General features: G+C 53.7%; 1 protein-coding gene across 2 annotated transcripts in view; it reads left to right on the top strand.

Annotated features, from left to right (window-relative positions):
• Window positions 1–3071: 3071 nt before the first annotated feature.
• The window catches only part of MRAS (muscle RAS oncogene homolog), a 57359-nt gene continuing 33879 nt past the window's right edge, over window positions 3072–26551 (top strand). Inside the window, exon 1 of one of the 2 annotated variants that reach the window (XM_029214846.1) lies at window positions 3072–3236. The gene's annotated coding sequence lies outside the window, so the exon portion shown is untranslated. Of the gene's footprint in view, window positions 3237–3411; window positions 3480–26551 lie in introns of those variants that run through there. The other variant, XM_029214847.1, reaches the window with a different exon arrangement.

Genomic DNA, 26551 nt, shown 5'->3' with positions numbered 1-26551 from the left:
AGCGCAGAGCTGCTTGAACCCCCAGGGGCCGCACTGGGGCAGAGTTCTGGAGGAAGGTTGTGCCACCATGACCTGGCTGGCTCCTGGCCCTGAAGTCCACAGGCCCCCCAGGTTTGCCTACTGAACCCCAAGACACCGGTGTGGGTCTTCTGTGAGGCGTGGCACTCAGCAAGGTTTGGGCAGAGAGGCTGGCACGGGACGCCCTGCAGCGCATCAGGCATGTTTGCTCTTGTCGCTGAGCGGGGAAGTTCTACTCTGGGTCACAGCTCCAATCTTTGTCCTATTCCAGGAACTGTCTCCTGGCCTCGGGTCTGGCCTTGGACCTCAGGGCCTGAAATTTGGCCTGAGCCCTGCCTGGGTTCTTGACTTCCTATCATGCCCCATGCACACCTGGTCAGCCATGGGGATCCACTGGAGTTTGGGGAAAGATTTCAGCTCAGTCATACCTCAGCCTATAAGGTTTTCTCCCTCCCTTCACAGCCTAGCTGATTGGTCTTTGCCCATCAAACCCTGGCTCCATCATCACCTCTCACAGAAAACCTGCCCTGGGCACTTGCCCCTCCCCACACTGGGTTACGTGCCCCTCCTCTGGGCTCCCTCTGCGCCGCCTCTTGATTCCACACCACTTACCCCTCTGCTGGTGCTCTGAGTTTGCTTGGAGGTAGGACTGTGCACAGCACCGGCACGTAGTAGAATGAACCATCAATCCCAGGCCTCCCTTTTCTGCTCAGTGGCCCTGTTCTCTAAAGCTCCTGTTTGCCAGCAGCTGAGCCCTGCTTTATTTCAGGGCTCAGAGAGCAGAAGTGGCAGCCCAAGTGCGATGAACACCCTGTTGTAAGACCCCAGCCATAACCTGCAGGGTCTAATCTCACCATTAGAGAATCCCAGGTACTTGTGTGTGATTACTAGCTGGTTAAGTTCCATTTCTAAGGGAAACAGGTTCTTAAAGCTTTGTGTATGAAAGGGGTATAAAGACAAAGCTTTGACTCGTGTGCAGAGACAACCAGGACACACAGACCCCTGCCTGCCTCCCCCAGGGCCTGTGGTAAATGGAAGGGGGAGGAAGATGCAGGTCCCAGGCCAAGACCAGCCGGTCAAGATGAACATCTGTCCCTCAAGGCTCCTCCTCAACCAGTTCTTTTACTCCCTACCGAGATGAGATACTCTTGATGGCACCCAAACCTTCCCCCGAGCCATGGGGACCCGAGGGGTCCACGGGGCCTTCAGAACAGCAGGTGGGAGTGGCTGCAGGGGGCACAATAGCTCTCACCAAATGGCTGCTTGGATGCCCGGGGTGCCAATTGAAACCACCATGGCATGAATGACTCAGGGTAGCAAAGTTTCCTGAGACCTGGGGTGGTGGGCGAAGCTCTCAAAATGATAAGGGAATGAGTTCCCCAGATGTGTAAAGCTGGTTCCAAGTCATCATCAAGGTCCGTCTACAAAAAGAACATCCTCAAAAATGACACTGATAATCTAAACTACAGTGAGATACGCCCCCCCCCATGGCTGTAATCAAAAAGAGATGATAGGGCTTCCCTGGTGGCGCAGTGGTTGAGAGTCCACCTGCCGATGCAAGGGACACGGGTTCGTGCCCCGGTCCGGGAGGATCCTACATGCCGCGGAGTGGCTGGGCCCGTGAGCCATGGCCACTGAGCTTGCGCGTCCAGAGCCTGTGCTCCGCAACGGGAGAGGCCACAACAGTGAGAGGGCCGCGTACCGGAAAAAAAAAAAAAGAGAGAGAGATGATAACAAGCGTTGATGAGGATGTGGGCACATGGAATTCTCATACATTGTTGGTTAGAATATAAAATAGCACAGCTGTTTTGGAAAACAGTTCGGGGGTTCCTCAAAATGTTAAGCATAGCTAGCATATGACCCACAAGTCTACTCCTAGGTATTGATATATACCCAAAAGGAATGAAATGTTCATACAAAGACTTGTACACTAATGTTCATAGCAGCTTTATTCATAATAGCCCAAAAGTACAATCTGTCCATCAGCTGATAAAAGATAAACAAAATGTGGTGTATCCACACAATGGAATGCTATTCAGTCACGACAAGGAGTGATGTATTTCTACATGCTGCAACGTGGATGAACCTTGAAAACATCCTGCGAAGTGAAGGCCACATGTATGATTCCACTTTCATGAAATGTCCTGAGTAGGCAAATCCATAGAGACAGAAAGTGGATTAGTGGTTTCCAGGGGCTGGGGAAGGAGCAGGGAATGGGGAGTGACTGCAAATGGGTTCGGCGGTTTTTGTTTGTTTGTTTGAAGAGGGGGCGTGTTATGAAAATGATCTGGAATTAGGTAATAGTGGTGGCTGCCACTTTGTGACTATACTAAAAACCACTGAATTGTCCACTTTAAAAGCTGGAATTTTATGGTATGTGAATTACATCTCAATTTTTAAAATAAGGAAAAAATGACGCCGATGGAGAGGAGTTAGAGGAACTGAAACAATGAAATGGATCGCGAGTGTCGCCCGTCCCCGTCCGTCGCCTCCATCTGAACGAACTTTAGGCCCAGGAACCTGGCACCGAGAGGGCCTGGGGGAAGCAACGCTGGGGACTGGATCTAGGAAGAAACACGGCCCGGGATTCGAAGGGAACGCGGTTAAGGTGGCGGGCTGGGATCGCCTAGGTCGGGGGAGGCGTCTGCAGGCTCAGAAGTTGGCCGGGCGGGAGCGGAGATTTAAAGGCTGGAGCGCAGAGGCTCTTAAAGAGGCCCGGGCGAATTCCCATTCGGCGTCACTTTAAAGCCAGCTCCGCCGCGCAGAGGGTAGGACCTGGGTAAGTGCGCGGGGCCACGGGGGAGGTGGCGGCGGGGTTCCGTGGCCGGGTCCGCTCGCCCTGCCGGGTCCGGGGCGCTCGGCGCGGATGGCCTGAGCATCGGGCCGCGCGTCCTGGGAATCTGGGGCCCGCGGGGTGTCAGGGTCGCGGCGCCAGGCCCGGCCCCCACTGCGCCCACGGCGGCGGCGCTCTATTTTTAGCAGCCGCTGTTGCATTATAAGGAATGCGCGGCGCGCCGGGCGACCAGGGCGCGCGCGGGCTGCGCGGTCGCTTTAAGGAGGCGCCGGGGCGGGGACAGGCCAGAGCGGCCGTGAGGCCGTGGGCCGGGAGCCGTCAGTCCGGCTGCCGCGGGGCCCGGCGGGCGCGGCGCTGCCTTCTCGCCGGTGCGGGCATGGAGGAGGCGGCCTGAGGCCGGAGCCGAGCCGGGCTGGAGCGCGCGGTGAGCGGTCGGGGCAGGCTGGGAAGGGAGGGCACCCGGCCGGGCGCTTTGTTCCGGGGGGGAGGTGTGGCCGCCCCGGGCCCGGCCGCGCTCGCCACGGGCGGACTACGCTCAGGGGCTGGCAGAGAGTGGCCTTTTGCCCCCACGGCAGGCTCCAGCGTGACGGTGTGCGATCGAGAAGTCGGAGACGATCGAGACCCCAGTGAGAAGGGCCTGCCCACCGCACAGAAAGCCCCTTTCATGGTAACCGCCCTTGGGTTCCTTGTCTGCCCTGGCGAGAACGCGCGGGGAGGTGGGCGGCGGGACTCGGGTGGATGGAGGCGGAGTGGGGGGATCTTTCCCCTTTTAAAATGGCGTTAACGAGGGCAGGGATCGGCCGAGGGAGTTGTCAGATTCATCTGAAAGATAAAAAGCAGGCTGCTTCATAAACCTTTGCTGCGCCGGGGGCTTGGGTCTCTGGTCACAGCCAGGGCCCGGCTCATTCATTGACGGGAGCTGCAGGGTCGCCCACCGAGTGTAGGGCACAGTGCCAGTTACCGCGCCGCGAGGAAGGTAGGGGTGCAAACTGAGCGACAGACCAGCGTGGTCGGTACTGGGATGAGGGAAGCACGGGGGCTGTGGGAGCAGACAGCGTGGAAGGGCAGGGAAGGCCTCCTAGGGGAGGTGATGCCTGGCGGGAGCGTGGGCACTGGACACCAATTAGACTTTGTGGCTGGAACTGAGGTCTGTGCAGGCCAGGGCCAGAGCCGAGGCTGGAGAGGTGGAGAAGGGCCACTTCATCCCGGCCCTGATCCCCGGAGCTCTGGGATTGCCCCTCCTCCTCCCACCAGCGCCTACTCCGAGCAACCCTCCTTGGGCTTGAATGGTTCTTGCCCCTTAGGACTCACACTCTATCCTGGACCTGACCAGAGAGGGTGACTGACAAGGCTCGAAATTGTGGCCTCAGAAGAGTGACCTCCCCGGCAGCAGGAATGATAAGGAAAATCTGACTTAAAAGCCCTGAAGCTCCACTGTAATAATAGCTACCAGCAGGGCTGACACAGACCAGGCACTTGACGTGGATATGCTTGCTCATCATTTGACAAGACTCCTGCAGAAGGGTTTTATTATTACCCCCATATGCAATGGGGAACAGGGGCTAGAAAGAGTAACTTGCGCAAGATCATATCTAGGGTCCGTGATGTAGACCCCGCAGCCCCTCAGGCCCCTCTTGTGAGGGTCTGGCTGACCTGGCCTGAAGGCTCCAGGTGCAGCTTGTGTTAGGCTTTGGCTCTATTGCCTTTCACTGGTTGGGTGAAGTGTGGGGTGGCGAGCTGCTGGTATTAATAACTGACACGTGTCAGGGGCTTTGCAGTGAACAAAGCACTTTCACCAAGACAGTTCTTAGAGTTTCTCCTACTTTTCTTCCCAGGAAAGAAACTTGAGCTGGCTAACATTTTTGTAAGTCTCCTAATTTCCTGTAAATCGCATGTCCCTGCTGACTGGGGCTGAAAATGTTCCATGAAAACATTCATGGTTTTGACCCCCAGTCTGTCCTCACTCCCAACCAGTTAGCTTTTCTGTCTGTGGTTTAAGGTGTAGTTTGTCCTTTCTCTGCTAGGTCAGGAAGGTTGGAGCTTTAATGCTCTGGGGTTTTCGAGGCGCAGAGTCTGCCAGCCTCTTTGGGGGTGCGGGTGGAGGTTGCGTAAGCCGGGTGCTCTAATAGAAGCTGCCCCCCGCCTCAACATGTCCTTATGGGGGGGGCACTGTGGCCCTCTGCTGAACCCTGGTGGGTCAGTGACAGTCTTCCAGGGCTGCCAGCTCTGTTTGTATTTGCCACTACTTATGTTTTCACCTACCTAAGACATCTTTGTGACAGGTATAACTTTTATTAGCTCTAACCACAGGTATTCCACACTTTCAGTTGATCTGAGCTTCTTATAGAGAGGCAAGTCCATTATCCCTAGGGTTGGTTCCTGAGCTTGAGTGATCACCTGGAACCAGGGAGGACTCCTGGGCTCTGATGGACTGAACTAGCTCCTGGGGTGCCTGGTCCTAACATCAGCCTGATTCACATGGTGGCCAGCCTGCTGCATCAAGTGACTTCTTGGGGAAGTGTGACCTCCATTTTATATTTCACATCTGGTGTCATCATTGTCTACCAATGAAGTGCCCGCATATGGAGTGTGCCTCCCTGCAAGCGATTGAAAACATACCTGCTCATGAGCATCACGTAGTTTGCACAAACCATACACATGTGAACTAATTGGGAACACGTTCTTGTGCAAAGCTGGGATGTTCTCAAGTGTCCAAAGAGTGTGCATTGAGTTCCAGAGGCTCTGTACTTACCTGGCCGGGGGCAGGTATCTGGCTGGCTAGGAGGTAAAGTTACCTTTGTCTGGGGATGGGAAAAAGGAAGGAACTGGGTGAGCTCCCTGTGCCCGGGGCATCTGGCAGCTATGCATGGTCTAGAGGCTGAGCAGAGAGGTCGAGCTTTGAGAGGAATTTTGTTGGTGGACTCTGAGGCCTTGCCACCCCTCACAGTCTTGGGTGATGCCACTGGGCCCTGTGGTACCGGATCAGTGCGGGTGCTTTTGGCTGCAAATAACGTAACCCAAGTCATAGTGGATTAAGAAGAGCTTAGATCTCCCAAAGATGTTCTCAGCTTTTGTGAAGTCTCTGGACACAGGGATGGGATATTAGTGCCACTTCCAGCAAGTTCTTGCACGGGACAGGCAACCAAGAGGGCTGAGTGTTCAGAGCAATGATTTTTACCTTCTTGGGCCACTGCCTCTTTAACATGCCAGTGAGAAGCCCAAAGAAAAGTTCCTTGGATGTATGAAGTTGGGCATTCAGTTTGGGAGATTTGTGGATCTCTGAAAATGAGCCCTGGATCCCAGGGTAGATCCCTTGCTTCACTACTGTTCACTGAGGACCTACCCTGGGGCTCTGCCCTCCCAGCCAGGCCAGCAGGCTGTCGTGGTAGAGCCGGTGTCAAGAGTGGAGGTAGAGCGGGACGGGTGTCAGTTCTCAGCTTGTGGGTGGAAATCCATGCAATCAGCTAGTGGGTCTGTCTTGTGGAACTCTGACTGAGAGGGCAGTGCCGCCACCTCCTACTTCAGACAGCAGAGGACGTTGTCGAGGCCGAGGTGACAGCCATACTGCACTCCTTGGTGTCTGCCATGCATCCCTTGGTGCCCATCTCCAGTCTTCTAGGTTGCATTCCTGCTGCACATAATGAGGCTGGTCCTGCCTGTTCTGAGATTCCCCTGGCCTTCTTCCACTGAGCCCCACCACTGAGCCAAGGGCCTGTAGCCCATTAGCATGATCCATGGCAGCTTTCTGCAGCCATCCCCCTTGTAGGGGTCATGAAGTAGCAGTGTGTATTTAGCTTTTTAATGTCGCTATCATTGTCCTTTAGTATTTCTTAAATTAATTATATTTATTTATTTTTGGCTGCGTTGGGTCTTCATTGCTGTGCGCGGGCTTTCTCTAGTTGTGGCGAGCGGAGGCTACTCTTCGTTGCGGTGCGCGGGCTTCTCATTGTGGTGGCTTCTCGTGTGGGCTTCAGTACTTGTGGCTCATGGGCTCTAGAGCGCAGGCTCAGTAGTCGTGGCTCACAGACTTAGTTGCTCCGGCATGTGAGATCTTCCCGGACCAGGGCTCGAACCCGTGTCCCCTGCATTGGCAGGTGGATTCTTAACCACTGCGCCATCAGGGAAGCCCTCCTTTAGTATTTTTGATAGCTTTACTCGGTGGAACCTGTTGATGGCCAGATGGCCAAATGACTGTGTGGGTCATCATTGGTTGTGAAATGACATTCTGGGTCTCAGAGAGGCATATTTTCATCTACGGAGCCTGGCATCTGGCCACCTAAATGGATAAAACATCGTGATTTGGATCTGGGTTGTGTTGCTAATGAGAGTTTGGACGGTACCAGGAAGGGATTTGGCTGTACAGTGTGTGGCAGTAGAAGGAGGGAGGGGGTATGGAGAGTTCAGCGCTGTGATTCAGGTCCTCTGTGACCGTTGACAGGGCCTTGGGAGAGTCCTGTACTGCAGGGGCCCAGGCTCTGTCTGCGACTTCTCTGCCCCGCCCTCAGGGTTGTCATGGGGATTAGATGAAACACACAGATGAGAACATGCCTGGGAGACCAGAAAGGGCCTTAAGAATTAGCATTATCAGTATTCAAGCGGCCTTCAGATAACAGAACCATAGACCCAGAAGGGGCCCCTGGAGCATATTTAGTCTCAATTCAGACCCAGGAGAGCACATTTCTCATAGTGATGAGGTAGATGGTTTTAGGTGGGACACATTTTAATAGTTATAAATATATGTATATATACACACACTTACTTATGTGTACTATAAAAATACAGGTATGACATCAAACCCTTTTTTTTTTTTACTGGCTATTTTACTGAGATTAAGGCTGAGTAAGAATTTTAAGTTAAAAAGTATGGTGATTTTAAGGTAACGATTAAACCAGTAATAGTTCAGTAGTAGACAAATACAGCCCAAATGGGAAAGTGACCCCTTGAGTAGAGGCTGGGAAACTTTCAACAGGGGGTCCCTCTGGTGCAGCCTGTGAGGGGCGGGTCTTAGCTGGACGCTTTCAGAGGCAGGGTGCTTGACGCCCCTTAAATCAGTTTACCCCATTTGGGGATTCACTTATCCTGGCAAAGTTCTTTTCTTTCTCCCTTTAACCTGTCCCGCTGGATCTGTGCCACGTGAACCTTGACAATCGTGCTTTTCTCCAGCACAAGCAGCCTGTGCTTTCTCAACTTCTCCTCAGATGGCATGGCTTAAAGACGGCCTCTCTGGAGGTCTACCCTCTCTCCGCTCCCTCCTTCCCATCTCTTCCTTCCCTTCCTTCAGTGAAGACTTGTGGGCTGGGCTGGGGTAGATGCTCCGCATTGGCCATCTCTAAGCCTCACAACAGTTTTGCTGTTAGCCTCTTACAGATGTGGAAATGGGGGCTCAGGGTGGTTAAGTAGGCATCCCCGCGGCCATGGCCTGAGAGGAGCAGAGTCTGGAAGGAGTCTCACCAAGGTCTTTCTGGTCCTTGAGCTCCGTCTGTTACTCAGTGCCACTCCCAGGACTGATGACTTTGGTCATTTGATGACACGCCCCTCCTCTCCTGGTGCTCATGGGACATGGGACATGGCCCACAGGGTTCTGGCCATATATAATCAGTGCTGCAGTGGAGCGAAGGCCTCGTGAGGAGAGGGGACAGAGCAGTTCATGCACAGCGACACTGTGAAGCAGCAGAAGCCACGGAGGTGCAGGCGTGGCTGGTTGGCAAGAAAGGCAGAGGGAGCCTAGATGGAAGTGGTTTTCCCCGACTCTCATTAATCTCACTGTCAACCTGGAACCCCTCCATCATTTGTGCACTTGGTATATTTTTTAATTTTCAAAAATATAAAAAGATGAAGGATAATATATAACAAGCACCATGTACCCGTTACCCCAAATGAGCAGATGTGACCGTTTTGCCTGCACCTGATCCCTTTGGCAGGGCTTCAGCGCATCCTTGGTCAGGAGGCCTGGCTGGCTGGGCCTGCCCTCAGCCTCCGGCTGGCTTTTAGAGCCTCGCTCCCAAGTTTCCATGTCTTGGCTCTTTTACCTCCACGTTCCCAGCGAATTCACTGAAAATGCCACCTGGGTCTCCATCAAGGTTGTCGATAGATCCTTTTGCTGCCTGAACTCACCCCGGGGAGGAATGAGTGTGCATCTCGGGATTTAACCTTTTTCAAAAAGTTCCTCTATCCGAATACATACTTGCCTTGACCACTGTGGCTTCAGGCCAGGCTGTGGAGCATCATTTAGTCAGAGCTGCCCAAAGCGAACTGTAATTTAAATGGTAAATGTATATATTTGGAAAAGAGAGAAGAAAACCCCATGATTTTCTTTTTATCATTAGATGACACCGATTTGTTAAGCCGCTCATCGTCAACAATCTTGAGCAAAATACATTTCTGGTCTAAAGTGCAGGACTGCTTTACAGGAAGGAAGACCAGAGTGCAATGTAGTACCTTTGTAACCCCTAACATGGCCTTGCCAGCTCTCCCTTTCCTCGGCTCTCACAGAAAGATGGTGTCCCAGGTGTGTGGTCCCAGGTCCTCCCCTCTGCCAAGCTCTCCAGCTGCAGAGGGGGAAGCTCTCCTTGACGACAGGAGACAGGAGAAGGCTTCTCCCCCAACTGTTTGCAGCCTCCTGCTACCTGCCCCGCCCCCGCCTGACTCCACTCCCGAGCTGGAGCCTGACATGGCCCATTTGCAGGTAGCTTGGGCTTGACTTAGGACAGTTAGCAAAGCACCACTTTTAAAGCTGTGCAGAAAAGATGAAAAACCTTCTGGAAAAGCCTTGCATACCCAGGCAGATTCCATTTTCAAGGAGTCAAGGAGTTCAAACTGGGGACAGAGATGTGAACGAGTTTCATAATAGAACCCGGAGATCTGAGGCGGTCCCCGAGTTTTCTTTACTAAGTAGTGAGAATGAGTTGAAATGTTTTCCGTTCCTGAGTTGCCAACAAAGGATAACACTGCCTGCGCCCTTTCCCCTGACTCCATGGAGATGCTGCAAAAGCCAGCAAAGGCTGGGACCCCAAAGACCTCAGAAGGACCTGCTTTGTTGGGGTTTGTCTTGCAGTAGAAGCGGTCAGAGACTGTACCAATGAAGGCAATTAAGCATATTCTAAAGTCAATACCTATTGGTTTATGCAAAAATACACATACATGTTATGTTGACGGCCTACTTTTTAAAGAAAAGCTTTGGTTTAAAAAGAATCTGCTATACACACTGTGTGTTAGGCCGTCCCTAGTATCCTAACTACCCAGATTAAAAGTAAAAATATTTGTCGGCATGTGGTGCTGTGTGGAGATTGCTGAAGATGTGCTGGAGTTGGGGAGGCCCACTCTCCACTTAGGGCTGACTATTTTTGGGGGGGCCTGGGGACAGGTTCTTGCCTCCCCAAAGCATATTATATATTCACTTCGAGAGCAAAATTCATTTTAACTCAGTTCCAGTTTTTTTTCTTCTTCTTCTTTTTAGCCTTTAGAACTTTAACACACCTTCTTGAAAATTCCCCCTTTTAGATGACCGCCAGATTCACCCCTTTATATTTTAAATCCACTGGGAATGGAGGTCCCCAGGAAGAGGCGGAGGCAAATGCATCTTTCTTGGCGAGTACCATTCTCTCACAAGGAGGCTCAGCAGCCCAAAAATAGCATCTATCATGTTCTTCTTTCAATGCCTGCTTTATTGTAACTGGAGATGATGGAAAAGGGTGGAGCCACGGTCCCAAAGCCTTGGGGGCATATATTAAATACTAACTTGTAGGAGATATGTCTTCTCGGTGGTCCCTCCACACCCACATTCCTCAGGTTGAGATTCCCCGGGCGACAGAGTCAAAAAGGCTTAGCACTCCCCATATGCTCCGCACACCCATTCTCTTCCCGCAAAGGAAGTCAGGCCCTGGAGGCCTGCTGGCGCTCCCGGGAGCTAAGGTCAGCTGGCATCAGAGCCTTCCAGGCCACCCCACTCAGTGACCCCCGGCCCTGCCTGCCCGCAGTGGCCCCAGTCCACTTATCTGGGGCTGGGTGGGTGTTTCCTGCATGTTTGAGATTTTAAGCAGGAAATCAAAATAAAGAAACAAAGCCTTTGTTTTACTTCTGGGCTCAAACTGGGGATGGCTGGAGGGATGGAAAAGGGGAGTGAGAGCAGGTCACTTAGCACTTCCACCAAATAACCATTCTAATAAAGCACTCAACAGGGGCTGTTTTCTCCTTAGGGCTGGTGTGTGTGGATAGGAAAGCTGGGTGGAGGCTGGGAGAGCCTCTGTGTGGAAGGAGGAAGGAGAGGGCCCCAGGCAGGGTCTGGCACCACCAGCGATTGGCAGCCAGAGGGGCCTCGGAACCTCAGTCCTCCCTCCCTTCCTCAGAAGACCCACAGGAGAGTGGGAAGGGGCCCGGGCTGCAGGCCAGAGGGCTCCCCTGCTGAGTCTCTGCCCCCTACCTGTCCTCTGTGTGACCTTGGGCAAGTCCCCATCTGCCGTGGGCCTCCTTAGCGGTGTCTGTAATAGGGACAGTGCTGCTGTGACACATGTCTCAGGCATCCCCACCCCCTTTCTCCTCTAGCCCGGTCATGCGGGGCCAGGCCCTCATCCCACATATGTGGAAATGGAGAGGTGCTCGCCCCAATAGATCTTCATTCTTCCCCAAAGATTTTCTCCCTGTGCAAGTTTTCTGAGTGTATCATTTATTTTTCTTTGACGATTACGCAGTCGTTGATGGAAACCGTCCCCATCTGCAGTGTTTCTGGGGATTGCAGGGTGGGGACCATGCCAGCAGGCCATCTGAGCTCCGGGGTCAGCTGCCACACTTTGCGTGGGTACCATAGGCGTGGCTTCCTCATTCCCTAAGCCCCACTGAGCCACGGCTATTGTACGTAACAGGCTGTCACCAAGGGCCTCTGAGAAAGGGGGCTGCCCGTAGCTTAGAACGGGGCAGAAGTTAAAACTGAGCGTCAGACACCCTTCCCTTGCCTGCTCACACCCTTGGAGACTTTCTCCCCGGCTCTCTGTCTCCTCAAGCCTAGTTGACTGCCATTTTCCAGGGACCAATTTTTCTGGGAACTTTCCCCCAGAACTTCTGAAAACTCCCAATTTCCATTACTTTTGACTATAGAGGAGTAAAGACATGGAGACAAGGCTGGGAGCCTGCCCTTTTACTCCTGAAAAGAGCCAATAAAGAGCTTGTCTGAGCAAGAGGCATGCACCCCAGGCCTACACCGTGACCTTCTGCAGGAACCACAGCAGGAGCTGTGGGGTTGTTACTGTCACTGTTCCAAGCCAGGTCAGAGTCTTAAGTCAGGCTTTCCCAATGACCAGAGCAAACTCAAGTGTTAATCGTTTTTCCTCTGTGTTAGGACAGTGTTCAGAGTGGCTGTGAGGATTAGAGCTGATGCGGATCCGGATATTTATTGAGCATCTTCTTGGTGTCAGGCATGCGCTGGGCTCCAGAGATACAGTGGAGAATAAAACGGAGGATGGGCCCTGCCCTCCTGGAGCTGACAGTCTGGTGGGGAAGACACATAACATCATAAACAATTAGGCAACTGAGTGCAGCATGCAAAGTGCTGTCAAGACAGACAGCTGGGTGTCTTGGGAACTAGAGCAGGGACCTCACCTAGTCTGAGGTGCTGGTCAGGGAAGTGTGGCATGTGGTCAGGACCTGATAAACAGGCATTCTAATGATCGGCCCTGGCCGCAGCACTGGGCCTGATTCCACCTCCAGCTGATTGCTGCTGCCCATTCACCAAGGATAGTTTTGCATGGAGAGGTTTATACGTAATTTGTCCGAGGTCACACAGCTAGTAAGTGGCACAACCAGGATTCAAAACTGGGTCCGTTGGATTCATTTCCACGCTCCTGACATCTGCTCTGCCTCCAGCTTTACCCTACTTGGGCTCTTCCCCCCGCCCCCCGCCACCGCCCGATGGGATGTAGCTCCACAGTTTCTCCTTTCTCTGCACCCCGGAAACAAGCCAGCACGGACTGTGGGTGGTGATCATTCCTCAGATCGTCCCGGAATAGAATGTGCTTCCTTGCTGAACCCTGGGGTGGCCCAGCGGCAGGAGCAGTGATCCTTCATCCCGCCGGGTGGCTGAGGTCTCCCTGTAGAGGAGGCTGCGCTGTGCATCTCGCGGGCTGAAGGTGGTGATTCGAAAGCAGCCGCTTCCTTCCCCTCCTGCCCCGGTCCTGAGTGCTCTGGGGCAGCCTGGAAAGCAGCCTTGTGTGGCCCCAGGAACCCTTCTGTGCAATTTGGTGGAGGGGATGTTGGAGAGAGTTCCCACAACATGAGGATGGTAAGGATGCGACGCCGATGACAGTAATAGTAACACTTTCCGCGCCAGGCACCGTTGTAAGCACCTGCGTGTATTGGCTCATTCTGTCCCCAGAAAAACGCTGTGAGGTGAGGACGTAGATAACAGATGAGGAAACGGAGGTGCACACCCGGGTTGAGTGATTTGCCTGACGTCACATTCCCAGCAGAGGGGCAAATGCTTTGATTCATGACTTCTTATAAAAGTGCTGTATATAGAAAAAAGAGAGGTGGGTGGCCGGTCCCCTGGCCAATGGCGGCTTCTAGATGGCTCCTGCCCCTTGGGAACGGAGTAGGTCTGCCCACTCTGCCCTTTGCCCCCTCTGCATCGAGGACTCACTGTCTGGCCTGGCCAGGCTGGGTAGGAGGGCAGGAAAGATGCAGCCACTCTATAGGGTTTGGGGAGAGAGATGTGAATAGTGGCCTCCTGCCCTTCCAGAGTTTGGCAGGGTCCCTGAGAAGACATCCCTCCCCACCTCCAGCCTGGTTCAAGCCTCCACAACAAGGTGGCTGGACCCTCCCACCCTGGTCCTGCTTCCCTGGACTTTCCCTTTGCTGAGGAAAACCCCACACCTCCCCGGCCGCTCATTGCGCCTCGTGTTCAGGAAGTTTCCCTTTTGTTTTTCTCCAGCCCTTTTCTCTGCAGTCTGCTTACTCGTTTCGAATGGGGATTGGGTCACCTCTCCTCACCTCAGGGAAGGGCCTAGATCCTGTTTCTTTCTCATTTTGGGTCGAACATAAAATTTTTCACATTTTTCATTTATGATGTTTAACCTTTTGAATACAAACGATGGAAACAAATCAAAGCAGCGGTCATTTTTGAATGTGCCTTTCTGCCCTCTTCCTCCGAGGGCTCTGCCGTGCTCCTGGGGTGGCTGTGTGCTCTCCCCCAGCTAAAGACGGCTAGACCGGAAAGTTTCCAGGTCAGTAAGCCCTGCAGCTGCTCCGCAGTGTCACTGCCACTTCCTTTAACCTCACACCTCTTTGCGGCCGAAGCTAGGCCAGGCCAAGGCAGTACCAAGGGTCGTCTGCCTTGGAGTGGCCACACCACTCAATGCTGGCATGCTCGAGGTGGCAGGGTAGAAGCAGGTGCCCTTATGGGCTGCCCGCCCCCCACCCCAAAGGGAAGTGATTTATTTGGCTTATATAATGTGTAAAACTTTTTAATTGGTAGCCAACATGTAAAAAATCATTTTCACATAAAAATTCAGATTTCTGTCTACCCTTTAAAAATTTTGACTGTCTGGAAGCCCCGTTGCAGAAATGCTTCTGTCATGGCAGTCAGGTGGTGGAAGGTACCAGTGGCCTCCTGTTTACCACAGGCCCCACTGCTCCCTATTGCCTGTCCCTGTCCCCTTCTCTCATTTATCGACCTGGCCTCTGCCTACACATGAGTTTGGGGTGTCCATTTGTCTCCTGAGTCCCTATCTCAAGCAGTTGAGATAGTGGGTCAGGTAGGATGCGGGGGGCTGGAGTTTAACCATTCAGCCCTGGCAAGAAGCATCCATCTCATAGGCAGGGGGTTGCTGACACAAAGGGAGGCCTGCCCCCGGCATCCAGGCCTTCCCTTTGCTGTCTGTCACCACCCCTGCCCTTCTCCTGGGCCACTTACCTGCTGGGCTGGTGTGAAGCCATAGGTTCCATGAGGCAGCAGCTCTGGGCTGGGACAGCGCTGAGGGACAGCCTGTGAAGCTGTGCTCCGGTTGCCTCCACTCGGGAGAAAGACAGTATGAGAACCTCTGCCTTGATGCCATCAGGGAGTTCTGGGGACGGGGTGTGGCATCCCCAGCCCAAAGGCAGGGATGGTCAGGGAGCTGGGCCCTGGGAGCTACAGGGGGCTCAGTGCTTGGGAGTGTGGCTGACAGGGAAGGACCCCCTTATGGTCACCCACTCCTCCTCTGGGCTGGTGCCCTTGTGTGTCCAGTAGGACTGCTCACATGGTATCTCCCTTGTGAGGGCCACCACCCCACTTCTCTGTGTGGCTCACAGCACTTCAGCCTACCTGCCACCCAAGCAGAATCCCAGCCAACTCCCAGGGTCACCCCTGCATTTGGGGAATGCAGACAGCAGACACCGGAAGCATTTCTATGACGAAAGCTGTGCCAGGGCTCCAGGGTGACCCCGAGATAAGGAAAATGAAGCCCAGCCTGTAGCCCCCAGCCCCACCCCCGCAGGGGAAATGTGACAGTAAAACAACTCCCAGCTCCTAGATTTGAAGGGAGAAGAGGCAGCGTGGCCATGTGGCTGAGCTGGGAGCTCGTGGTCACTTGCAGGTGGCGATGCGTGGCATGGACAACCATGGAACCTCGGGGACCTCGGGCTACACAGAGCCTTCTCCACGAGGTGGCTATGATGAGTCAGCGGAATAGTGGCTGCAAAGCACTCTTGCTGCCACCTGCCACCTGCCACCTGGTGGCACTTCGTAGACGCAGGCAAGGCGGCTCAGTGGAAGGCGGCCTGGGGAGCAGGAGAGGCCGGGAACGAAGGGGTGGCTTCGGGAGCCTGGGGCGCAGGGCAGCCGTGCCTCCTAGAGGGAGTGTTTTCACAGGCCAGGGAGAGTGAAGAGGCAGTGCGGGCAGACAGCATTCCCTGGCAGACTCCGCGGGGCCCTATGAATCGGGCACTGCCCCTGCCCCCAAGGACGCTGTACTAGGAATCAGTGGGAGAGAGGCTCTGGGCACCGGGGACGTGATGCCGGACAGCTCAGGGAGGGCCCGTGGGGAGAGCTTCAGGCTCCGGGGCGGTTTCCAGGAGGAGCACTGCGCCCAGGCTTGGTTGAGGGGTGGCCGCGCTGGAGTGGCGGGAGGGCGGCGCCAGTGAGGGGGGCCCAGGCAGAGGGCAGAGCCAGCCACGGAGGGAGATGTGCCACGAGGTCTTGGCCTGGGACTTGAGGTAAAGGGATGTTGGAGCTGGCGGGGGAGGCAGAGGAGAGAGGGGCGGGGCAGGCTGGCGGGGGTCCCGTGTGCGGGGTTGAGCCTGAGCAGCCCAGGGTGGGGGGTGAGGGGGCTTGCAGGAGCCCCTCCTCCAGGCATGGGCCGAGGGAGCAGCTGAATCAGGATGCAGAGCGGCCTGCCAGGCTTTGGGGAGTCTGAGAGCCTCACTTTGGGGAGCCCCAGAGTGTCCAGAAGACGACCCTCCGCATTGGGGTGATGGCCAGGGTGACTTTCCCAATGGGCAAGCAGATGCTGGCCTGAGGCTGGGAAGCTCCTCCTCAGCTGCAGGTGGGACTGCTCGGCCCTAGGGAAATCGGAATGGCCCCCCAGGACTGAGAAGAAGAATCCAAAGATAAAGCCACTTCCTCCTCTCTGCCCCTCGAGGAAGCTGCGGGCCAGGCGGCAGCCCTGCCCCTCACCCCTGGACTGAGTGCAGCCCCAGCCTCCCTGTGGTGGTGGGACATGGGGACACAGGGGGCCGGGCATTGGGGTGCGACCTCAGCCCGTGAGGACGTGGGCCTGTGAGGGCCAAGCGGCCAGGTGGCAGCATCCCCGTGGCCCGGGGATGCCAGTGGAGCACGTTGTTCTGAAGGGTTGTGCGGACCCTGAGACACCGAAGCTCCCATTAACCCCTCAGCTCGGAGACCCCCGCAGACCCACCCAGCCGCCTGGACTAGCTGGGCGGGGAGTGGGGCAGAATTCTAGTTTTTAGTTGTTGGTCTGGATGCCAAATCCCAGCTTCACCCTTTTCCAAGCTGTGCCCTCGGGCACATGCCTTAACGCCTCTGACTCTGCTCCCCGCTGGTAAATGGGGAGGCCAAATGCCACCCCACACAGCTCTGCCCTTGGGCCTTTGTGGCCATGCCAGCTCTGCCTGCGTGACCTTCCCGCTCCCACCGGCCCTGCAGCCCTTTCCCGTCTGCCTCCCCTCTCCTCTCCTCTGAGCTTCTGGAGCCCTCAGTTTGTCCTGGGCAAGTTATGCAGCGTCCGCTGGGCTCTTCTGGCTGGTGAACTTCACTGCGGTCATCAGAAAGGACTGTGGGCCTGCTGGACCGTGCAGCCTTCCAGCGAGCCTGCATGGTGCGCCTGTGGGGAGGGGAGGGTCTGGGGGCCTCCGGGTCACGCGGGGCCCCTGTGCTCCCCACCGCCTCGCCCTGCAGCCCCTGCACTTGTTCCCTCATCATTCTGTGCTGGTGAGCAGCCACTGCGTGCCCGGCACTGTGCTTAGTGCTCTGGATACAAAGACAGACGCCCCCAGATGTCAGGCAGCCAACAGGAGCTCCTCCCCACTCCCCTTCCCCCCGCACCACACACATCACACATTCTGCGCTCCAGTCACACGTGTTGCTTGCAGAACTTGGCACCTTCTTGGTTTTTCACACCTCTGTGCTTTACAGCTTTGCAACTTCTGGTCCTCACCTGGGATATGCTTGTCCCTATCACTTCCCTTAGCTGATACCTACTTGGCCTTCAAGACCCCATTTTGTCATTGCCTCAACCGGGAAGCTTTCTGCAATGCCCCCAGGCTGGGTGAGATTCCCCCCGCTGCTCCTGTGCTCCCACTTAGCCTTGTATACTGTAGTCCTCTGTCTGCCCCTCCCCAACACACACCCCATGAGCCCCAAAGCCAGGCACTGGGGCTCATTCATCTCCATCTCCCCAGCTCCGAGGACCAGGCACATTGGAGGTGCTCTGGGAGTACTGACTGGACGTGCAAGTCTCCCGGATCTGACCCTCTGTGTGTACTGGGGGAAGGGTGGCCAGCACCGGTGGCCTGTCCACTTTCCTCCTCTTGGATCATTCTTCTCTGGGCTCAGGAAAAATGGGCCCTTCCTCATGTCACGTGTCCTTAACAGGTTTTTCTTTCCAAGGATAAATCCACCAAAACAGGAGGAACCCAGAGAGGGGCTAGGCTTTAGGATGGAGAGCACTTCTGGGTTTAAAGACCAGAGGGAGAAACCATTTCATGCCAAGTTCCCAGCAATTTGGTATCTGCTGCGCAGCCTATTCAGTGAACAAGCATCTCCTGAATATTTGGGGAAATGTCTTTGAGGAGCTTAAATCTCCTTCACCATTGGGTCAGCAGCATGCAGGGGCTTGTTGTCCTACAGCATGGCTGCAGGAGGCTGCCCGCCAAGGCGGAATAGGGGAGCTGAGACCAGCTGCCAGATGGGCATGAGAACGCCCCGAGGATGGAGTGGCGAGGGGCTGAGTTCCGTTGAGCTGTCATCTGTGGAACCAGCCAGTTTGCAGGGCATAAGCTCAGGAAGGACTCTGGAGAGGCAGGAGGGCTTCCTGCAGGAGGAGGGACGTGAGATGGACTTCGAAGGATGCTGGTGTTGGTAACTCCCTGATGTTTATTGAACGCTCTCTATGGGCCAGACACTGGGCCAAGCAAATAAATGTAGCCTATCATGACCACCACAAGTCAAATGCTGCCACTGTCCCCACTTTTACAGAAGAGAAAACCGAGGGACAGAGTGTAAGTAACTTGCCTAAGGTTGCAGCTGTGCGAGTTCCTAGCTCAGGCTCCTTGGTGAGGGGTTCCAGGTGAGGCGCCAGCCCCAAGCTTGGCGGGGAGCAGCCGGTGTGTAGGACCACAAGGAGACAGGCTGGGGCAGGGACCAGCACAGTGGAGAGGGGCCCGACAGGGGTGCTGAAATAGGAGGTCTCAGAACCCCCTGGTGTTCCCACGATGCTGGGCAGCTGCCTGATCCCTCAGCTTTCTCCCTGGTCCTCAGGGCAGGAGCACCTGGCGGTACCAGACCTGTGCCCTATTTGGCAGACTTTGTCCCAGTTGGGATGAGGGGGCGTGCCTGTTCCCAGTGACTAGTATTTACCCTGGGTGCCCCTTGGGCCCTGACCTGCTCAGCTGCTTCTCCCACAGGGGCAGCAGTCCGGCCTTGGAGGCCTCCCTGACTCTGACACCACCTCCCTGGCTCTGGCTCACTGCTGACCTCTTCCCAGCACTTCTGGATCTGCTGCCTCTGGCCTGGCCCGAGTCTGCACCCACCCACCACTCTGCCTGCCACGAGAAGTTGCCTAGCATGACGCACTGGCCATGGGCTCTGGAGCCACACTGTTGTGGTTTTAGATCCTGGCACTGCTGCTTTCTAGCTGGCTGACCTTAGAAGAGTTACTTTGCTTCTTTGTGTCTCAATTTCTTCAGTTGTAACACGGGGACAAAGTTATACCTCATAGGGTTGTTACGACAACTAAATGAGTTAATTTGGTAAAATCTTCCAACAGCATCAGACACATCACCTACGTTAATTAAGTGCTCCTATCATTTTTAACATGATCACCCTTGTAATTATTATAGCAGGTCATTTCTGGGACTCATAGCGCTGGGTTGTAGATGGCTAAGCTCCAGGCTCTGTCAGGAGGTACTCACACACTAGCAAGTAAGACCCTAGTGTTAACAGTTGTGATATAAGGAAGCGCGTGGTACTTGGGGTTCATGAGTAAGGTCAAGGGCCTGGCTTACTTCAGGCACTGGCCTTTGTCTGGGTCTCAGGACTCTTGTCTGACATTTCTGCCCTGCTGTCAGCAGTCCAGGTGTGATCCTGGTAGAGGAGCTTGGATTTGATGGGGTAGAAAAGCAGGGGCTGATGTATTACCCAGAAGACTTGGGTAACAGAGTTCTCCAGAGGTAGCCAGGCAGGCTCCCCCAGGAGGTCCTGAGCCCCTCCCATGGAACAGGACGGCCAGTAGGTGGGATGTTTTGGAGGGAACCTAAAGAGTAGTGGGTTCGATCTGGGACGGCAAACAAGTTTCCTCTCCGGACCAGTCACCTGGTTGTGGCTGCCAAGGGTGCTGCGTTGAAAAGGGTTGTAAGACTGAGCAGGAAAGAGGACCACGATGGACTGTGGTGTCTGCCATTGGCTCTGGGAAAGCGAGGGAGGCACCCATGCCACATACCATCCAGACCTGATGATGTTTAAGGTCCTGTACAGCATAAAATAACACACAGTTGGATTGGTGGTTAAATCTTAATAATCAAGTGAGCTGAATGCGCTGGCTTCCCGGAGGGGTTGAGTGATGCAGTGACAGTGCTGGGCTGGGATTAGCAAAGGTGGGAGACAAAGGGCAGAGCAAAGTCTTAGGGAGGGGAGAGTGGAGCCTTAGGGATGCCAAGTGGCCTAGACCCCTGGCGGGGCCGCACGCCACTTTTGCACAGCCTGCAAATCAGCAGCCCTGGGGAAGCTGCCCATTTCTGGGAATTGTGCAGAAGGGAAGGGCAGCTCCTGGAATGCAGAGCCGTTTCCTCCACATGGGTTGGGTCACCCCCCAATGTATCCTCATCCCCCTGCACTGGGCACACCCAGACATCACAGAGATGAGATTAGCTTCCCAGGGCTGATTCAGCTCAATGTGAATGAAAGTCCATTCACTCTCCCAAGAGCTGCATTAATAATGAATGTGTCCCCCTCTTCCAGCTTTATTTACCAGACAACTTGTAGTTTGGCAGATGGGGTTAGGGGAGGTCTTTAAAATAATTAGTATGGAAATAGAGAAGCAAAAAGCAGTGAAAACTAAACCTTCAATTAAGTTGGTAGCATCTTTGGGAGAGGCTCTGGGATGACCACTGCCACAGCTCCTATAGTCAGAGAAGATGAAGAGTGCCCTATGGGTTACGAGTCACAAAGACAGTCAAGGAAAAGTCCTGTGATGTTGCAAAACTAATGACCGAAAGAATTCTAGGCAGTGCAACACGACGGTTCCAAGCCTGACCTTCAGTGTCTGATCCATCCACTGCTGATGCCCACTAAATAGTGGGGGTTGTTACTGCTATGTAGCCTCCCCTGGGCACCTTTTCTTCTGGCTAGGACTATGACATCACTTCGGAAGTGGTGCTTGGGGGATGGGGAGCATGGAGAGGCCAGGAAGCCCGTGAGCCCCTTGACAGTGTCTGCAGCCAAAGCCATTTCTTTTACCATGTGCCCACTTAGAAAAATGGGCAGTGTTCTGGGCTGTTCTTTTGGGAAACAAGCTCTCTAGAAGCCCTAGAAACTAGGAACTTGGGGAGAAGGCGGCAGATTTGGTAAGAGGTAATAACCACTGGGCACTGCTGTTTTGGGGGGCTGCTGGGGCCCACTGCTGTCCTAGGATTTGTTACTGTGTTGGGTCCTCCAGCAGCCCTATGCGTTCAGGTGCTCTCAGGGCCATGGATGGGGCAAGCAGGGGTCCAGATCACTAGGCTCTACCACATTGCAGGGAGCCCAGGGGCACAGCTGCTTTGCACATCAGTGCAAATATGCCCTCACTGGGGGGCACTCCAGTCCCCACCCCACACTGGGACTGTAATTACACATTCTTGAGGGTCCTGTTCTGTTTTATAGATGGGGAAACTGAGGCTCCCTGAATTTAAGAAACTCGCTCCACGTCACACAGGGAGTCCGTATCAGAGACACAAGTGGAACTCAAGCTGCCTGGCTGAAGAGTCCAAGGCTATGACTGACGCTCCACCCCAAGCTGCCCCCCTGAGAACAGAGGGGGCTTTGCACAAGGCTTCCCAGGAGGTCTCAGGAACTCCCTCCAAGCACGCTTTGAAAATTGCTGGGTGAAAAGGTTATTCTGGGGTCATGGGTCCACCCAGCCCCCACTTCCTAGGGACACGAGCCTACCCCTGTCCGAAGGGAGGGTGTCACGCCCTGCTTATTGGGCCAGTATGGAGTAGTCAGTCAACGAATACACCCTGAGGTTCCCACGTGTTGGGCCCTGCCTGGCCCTGTGAGAGGTCAAGAGAATGAGGAGACGTGGCTTTTGTCCTCTTGGAGCTCCTCAGTTGCTGGGAAGACGAAATCTGCCATTCAGGAAACAACTTCAAACCAAGCAGGCCTGGTGCTAATCGTGAGGAGAGAAAGGGAGCAAAAGACAGCCACCAAAAAAGTTTATTTCTCAGCTCAAAGATGCCTAAAGTTTTCGTATACACGTCACTAAAATCGTCGAGGCAGTGACACTGCCTTTTAGAGAGAAGTTTCCAGTATGAGCCGGGGTTTGGGTTGCTCGGGCACTGGGAAGGGCACTGGGAAGTGCTCTGGGAGCGGTGGTTGCCATGGGAACCAGCGCTCGGCACCTCCTCCGCCCAGGGGCTGCGGTTCCAAAAGTTGGTTTCTGAGTGGAGCGGGCTGTCTGGAATCTCAGAGCCATTTCCCATGGAAACAGCATTCTAACTGATGGGTGACGTTGCCACACAAGCCTATTTAATCTGACTGCAAGGGGGCTGAGGTGGCAGCGGGGCTTCTGATGGGGGCGGGGGAGGAGGCTGGGAACCGCGGAGCCTCAGAGTGGAGGGAGGGAGGGAGACTGTGGGTCCGCCTCTTCTGGGAACAAAGTAAACAGGGCGAGAGAACAAACATTTGAGCACCTTCTTTAAGCTGGGCTCGCCTCATACATTTTAATTTCCCGCTTAGAGCAATCCTGCAAAGGATGATTCTCTAGCCAACTCTATCTTTCAAGTAAAAAAACTGAGGCTGTGAAGGGTTAACTCGCCCAAGGTCGCTCAGGCACGAAAAATTGGTGGCGAGACTTTAAAGGGAGCCCCGGGCCCACCTTATTCCACCCTCCCACCTCGAAGGGGCCATCTATGGCCCCCAAATGGTGAAGAAGCAGCGCTCTAGAATGATCTCCAAGGTGCCGTCTAATTGAATAGACAGGAGAGGAGAGGGATGTCATAAATGGAAACAGTTTGCTCCTTAAGCACCGACCAACTTTTTGTCCTGTGGTGACTTTCGTCATAGCCTCTGGTGACTTTAAAAATTCTTTCTCCACACCATGTGAGATCAGCCGATTTTGTAGGCATGTGGTGCACGCCCCTTGGCATTTTGACTGCCCTCCCTGTTTACAAAGACATCATTTTAGTCAGGGATTATTTCGGGGGAGGTTGAAGACTGGAAAAACATGTGCATCAAGAGAAGATCTGCCCGAGAGCCCTTATAGATTGAGGGGTTTTCTGGACTCATGGTCCCGCCTTTGTAAACCTGGGCTCACACTTGCTTCCAGGGAGGGTCTTATCTGTGTGATCTGTCTGACTTGGGAGGAGGGAGACAGTCCCAAGGCCTGGCCGGGAGAGCTGCCCCCGAGCCCTCTGCGTGGGGAGGCCAGTGCTGTGGCTGGTGGGTTGTCTGATGGTTGTTCAGAAAGGCCATTGTTGGGCCCCCAGTTCCTCTAGCTGACGTCTGTCCTTGCTGATGCGGTGCTGGGCCTTGGTGAGTCAGGGAGGGACGAGATGCATCCCTGCCCTGTTGTGCAGAGTAAATATAGAAAACTTCAAGTGTGGTGGTGGCCTCTGCCCCAGGAACTGTGGGGCACGGGGTCGAAGGGGGCGCCTCCCGAGAGGCGATTCCTCGGCCTGGGCCTGACCTGCGAAGAGGTGTGCGCTCTCCCCAGGGCTCCAGTAGGAGGTGGGGTGGGCAGAGGGCTCCATAGGACCACAGGGCACACTGGGGAACACAGAGTTGCTTGGGAGAGAGTAGTGTCAGAGGCTGAAACATGGGTCCCACTGGAGAGGTCAGCGATGGCAGCCAGTGACTGCCTTGAATGTCCAGTGAAGGGGCGAGGACTTGACCCATCAGCCATGGGAAGAACTAAAGGGTTTCTACCCACGAGGGACCCAGTCCAAGGTTTGTGTTAACTGTGCATTCTAACCCTGTTCCACTGAGTCTGAGGTGGAAGGGAACCCCAGATTGGCCCCCCATGGTCTCTCAGGGCCCAACTCCTGAGTGCAGGGCACTGTGAAAGGAAATCAGCCCTCATCTGACCATTTCCTGCCAGCTGCCTTGCTTCGCAAGCAGAGGGCGATTTTTTTCAAGTCCCCAGCTGATTCTACTGTGGGTGGTCTGAGCCTCAAAGCTCAGAGGTTTGGTCCTCTATCCGCCTCAAAGGTTGGTCCTCTATCATATTTACTGGTGTATTTCTCATCTTTTTTTTTTTTTTTAAAAATCCTTGCTTTCCTTTTTTTTTTTTTTAATTTTATTTTTTTTTAATTTTATTTTTTTTTTGCGGTACGCAGGCCTCTCACTATTGTGGCCTCTCCCGTTGCAGAGCACAGGCTCTGGACGCGCAGGCTCAGCGGCCATGGCTCACAGGCCCAGCCGCTCTGCGGCATGTGGGATCTTCCCAGACCGGGGCACGAACCCGTGTCCCCTGCATCGGCAGGCGGAGTCTCAACCACTGCGCCACCAGGGAAGCCCTTTAATTTTATTTATTTATTTTTGGCTGTGTCGGGTCTTCGTTTCTGTGTGTGGGCTTTCTCTAGTTGCAGCAACCGGGGGGCCCCTCTTCATCGCGGTGCGCGGGCCTCTCACTGTCGCGGCCTCTCTTGTTGCGGAGCACAGGCTCCAGACGCGCAGGCTCAGTAGTTGTGGCTCACGGGCCTAGTTGCTCCGCGGCATGTGGGATCTTCCCAGACCAGGGCTCTAACCCGTGTCCCCTGCCTAGGCAGGCAGATTCTCAACCACTGCGCCACCAGGGAAGCTCTCTCATCTTGTTTTATTTTGTGAGGAAAATCAAGGGAAATGATTTTGCTTCCCGATACCTTTGCACCCACTTAGTATTTTTTTTATTCACGTTGCTGCCAGCGAGAAGGGAAGGGAGCTTTCATTTTTATTTATTCTAATTTTTTTATTGAGGTATAGTTGATTTACAATGTTATATTAGGTTCATGTGTACAACATAGTGATTCAGATTTTTTATCAATTATACTCCATTTAAAACTACTATAAAATATTGGCTATATTCCCTGTGCTATATATACATCATATCCTTGGAGCTTATTTATTTATTTATTTATTTTACATCTTTATTGGAGTATAATTGCTTTACAATGGTGTGTTAGTTTCCACTCTATAACAAAGTGAATCAGTTATACACATACATATGTTCCCACATCTCCTCCCTCTTGCGTCTCCCTCCCTCCTACCCATCCAGGTGGTCACAAAGCACCGAGCTGATCTCCCTGTGCTATGCAGCTGCTTCCCACTAGCTATCTATTTTACGTTTGGTAGTGTGTATATGCCCATGCCACTCTCTCACTTTGTCACAGCTTACCCATCCCCCTCCCCATACCCTCAAGTCCATTCTCTAGTAGGTCTGTGTCTTTATTCCTGTCTTACCATTAGGTTCTTCATGACTTTTTTTTCTTAGATTCCATATATATGTGTTAGCATACGGTATTTGTCTTTCTCTTTCTGACTTATTTCACTTTTTTTTTTTTGCGGTACGCGGGCCTCTCACTGCTGTGGCCTTTCCCGTTGCGGAGCACAGGCTCCGGACACGCAGGCTCAGCGGCCATGGCTCACGGGCCCAGCCGCTCCGCGGCATGTGGGATCCTCCCGGACCGGGCCACGAACCCATGTCCCCTGCATCGGCAGGCGGACTCTCAACCACTGCGCCACCAGGGAAGCCTAAGCTTATTTATTTTATACATAGTAGTTTGTATCCTCTTGGAAGGGAGCTTTAAAAACAGCCTCTTTCATAGGCAGACACATTCACGCTGGCTTAGTGTCACCATCCTCCCCAGGCTAGGACAGCAGTTCATTTTTGTCTCCCTCACCTCCCCTTTGGACCACCAGCTCTGTCACGTGGGAGAGCTCAGTGTGTTGAAGGCTCAGCTTAACCCCACTGTCATCCCCACCTAGGGGGGATGGGGGAACCAGATGCTGGGGCTCAGCTGGCACCTGGTCCTTCTGTCCCGCACCAAAGGAGTTTTAAATCCCCACTCGAAGGAGAGGGAATCGCACATTTTCAGGTGGCCCGAACATTTTATTTGGGGGAAATATTTTTTTTAACATCTTTATTGGGGTATAATTGCTTTACAATGGTGTGTTAGTTTCTGCTTTATAACAAAGTGAATCAGCTATACGTATACATATGTTCCCATATCTCTTCCCTCTTGCGTCTCCCTCCCTCCCACTCTCCCTATCCCACCCCCTCCAGGCGGTCACAAAGCACCGAGCTGATCTCCCTGTGCTATGCGGCTGCTTGGTGGAAATATTTTAATACTGTTCAGCTTTTCTGATACACAAATAGAACACATGCTTGTTGTAGAAAATTGAAAATCTGAGAAAGTGTCCCTAAGTCTCCTGTAGAGACAGCTACGTGCCAATCCTCTCTATGCCTAGAACCGCCCTAGGCATGTAGATTCATAGATGGTAGCTTCATGGAAGTGGAATCATATGTACTTGCTGTTTTGCAGGCTGGCTTTTTTTTTTTTTTCCATGTATATTATAAACCTTTTCTAGGCTAGGGAATATCGTCCTTCTGAATGGCCGTATAGTATTGCATTGTATGGATAAATTTTTCTTTAACTTGCCCCCCAGTATTTAAGTTATTTCCATTTTTACCCCTGTTCTTAACATCTTTGTACACTTGTCTGATTACCTCTTTAGACTACATTCTCACATGTGATATAGCTTTGAGAGAGGATATGTCTGCTTTAAATTTTGATGTATTTATGCAAGTGTATTCTCAGTCCAGTTTGGACAGATTTACATTCTCACCCACAACGTGTGAAAGC

The sequence above is a fragment of the Monodon monoceros genome, unplaced genomic scaffold, assembly GCF_005190385.1.
Source record: "Monodon monoceros isolate NGI ecotype Baffin Bay Population unplaced genomic scaffold, NGI_Narwhal_1 Super_Scaffold_11, whole genome shotgun sequence".
NCBI lineage: Eukaryota > Metazoa > Chordata > Mammalia > Artiodactyla > Monodontidae > Monodon > Monodon monoceros.
The sequence above is the reverse complement of the archived record's forward strand: the minus strand, read 5'-3'. Positions and strand labels throughout refer to the sequence as shown.